We start from the raw sequence: 2,009 nt of genomic DNA, 5'->3' as shown, positions 1-2,009 counted from the left end.
TTAAAAAAAAAAAAAAAAAAGAAAGAAAAAGAAAAACAAACAAAAAATTTAAGCTGCTTTTTTTTTTTTTTTTTTTTTAATAAAGGACCTGAGCTGAGTGTGGTGGTGCACACCTTTAATCCCAGCTGATCTCTGTGGATTTGGGACCTACCTGTTCGACAAAATGAGTTCCAGACTAGCCAGAGCTATAGTGAGAGCCTGACTTATTAAAAAAAAGTAAAACCAAAAACCAATAAAAACCAGCATATACTGACTCAACTATTTCAAAGTAATTCAGTATTTGACAAGAAGTGTCCTAACTTTGTTTTGTGTTTTTTTTGTTGTTGTTGTTGTTTTTTCCTGACAAAGTTTCTGTGTGTAGCCCTGGCTGTCCTGGACTCACTTTGTAGACCAGGCTGGCTGTGACCAGGAACTCACAGCGATCCACCTGTCTCTGCCTCCCCGAATGCTGGGATTACAGGCATGCACCGCTCTGCCCAGCTTCAGACTCTAACTTAACCTTTTATTTTTAAAACTGAACCAAAAAAGTTAATACTTAATCATCAGAAAAAAAAAGTCTTATAAATATCTATATTTCTGGCTTCTTCTGAAAAAGCTGAACAATATGGGTATCTGGATCCACGCCCCCAGATGGAAACCAGAAGTGAGTGCTCCTCACAGTCGGGGCAGCTTGCCACAGTACTTCTTCCTTGTCCCCATGTCACTTCTTCCCTGTCACTCCTCACCCTGTGGATCTGAATGTATGGTTCTCTTTCTGAATGACGGAGGCCGATGATGGTTTCAGCAGGAAAAACAAAACTTCAGTATCATTAGGTTTGCTTCCAAAAGATCAGGCAGCTGGAATGGAGGCAGGGAAAAGAGGGAGAGCTAGGTGTGATCCATGCCCGCGACCCCAGTGCTGGAGAAGCACCAGGTCCCGTAAGTAAGGTAAGGGCACTTGCCACCAAGCCTAATGACCTGAATGTGATCCCGGGAACCCAAAGATGAACAGAGAGACCCAATAACAGGAAGGCGACCTCTGGCCTCCACATACACATCACAGCATCACATACCTCCTCACATGTGTCAGCCTACACACATATACTAAATAAGTGAAATGGAATTAAAAGCAAGCAGACAGAAGCCACTTCAGAGCCAGATGTGGTAGTATTCACCTACAGCCCCACCACTTGGGAGGTGGAGGAAAAAGGATCAGGAGTTTAAGGGCCAGCCTGGGCTACAGAGTGAGTCTGAGACTAGCCTGGGCTGCATGAGATTATGTCAAAAAATAAATGAGAGAATAAATCTTCAAAGGCCAACTATATCAATAATTTAAATGTGGCTACATTATCGTAATGGGCATCTTAAAAGAGGCAAAGAATACTGAACATTTAGAAGGTTTCTGAGGGGAAACCGTACTTCTAGCACTTGGTAACGGATTTGACATGGAATGGAAAAAAGAGAACAGGACAATTAATAATTTGTTGTCTTATGTCAAATGACTGGATAATGGTATCAAAATAAGGTGGGGAAAGACTGAAGGAAAACAATAGTTCAAATGAGGACACGATGAATTTCTGGGGCCTCAAAACTTGCCACTTTACCAAGGCAAATCTCTCTAGCGCTAGCACAATGACTCTCTGAGGAATTCCCAGCAGATGATAAGAGCAAAGGAAGGAGGTGTGATCATGGAGCCTAGAATCAAGGTTTTGCTCATTACAGAGGTTTGGGCCTTGGGATGGCTCTATCCCAGGGTCTGTTCACTGTGTGCTGTGAACTAATTTGAAAAGTAAAGTCCAAGGAAATACAAATCTGTTTTTCACTCGAAGAAGTGAAAAACACCTCAAAGAGCTGTGCATTTTCAGGCCCACCTGCTGTGAGAATCCCGAGGTCAGCCACCATCTACTTGTATAAACTGACCCCAAATTTGCTCCTCGGACAGGCTCTGCAACAGCCCCTATCCTTCCTTCCTTCCTTCTTTCCTTCCTTCCTTCCTTCCTTCCTTCCTTCCTTCCTTCCTTCCTTCCTTC

At 42.9% G+C, this 2,009-nt stretch overlaps 1 protein-coding gene across 1 annotated transcript in view; it reads right to left on the bottom strand.

Annotated features, from left to right (window-relative positions):
• Positions 1–93: 93 nt before the first annotated feature.
• Positions 94–2,009, bottom strand: part of Zc3hav1l (zinc finger CCCH-type containing, antiviral 1 like) — a 9,448-nt gene continuing 7,532 nt past the window's right edge. Inside the window, exon 5 of the transcript XR_008719520.1 lies at positions 94–837. The gene's annotated coding sequence lies outside the window, so the exon portion shown is untranslated. The remainder of the gene's footprint in view (positions 838–2,009) is intronic.

Source organism: Psammomys obesus, unplaced genomic scaffold, assembly GCF_907164565.1.
Source record: "Psammomys obesus unplaced genomic scaffold, mPsaObe1.curated_primary_1811, whole genome shotgun sequence".
In the NCBI taxonomy this organism is placed as follows: domain Eukaryota; kingdom Metazoa; phylum Chordata; class Mammalia; order Rodentia; family Muridae; genus Psammomys; species Psammomys obesus.
Note: the sequence above shows the minus strand (reverse complement) of the source record. Positions and strands in the feature narration are given on the sequence as shown.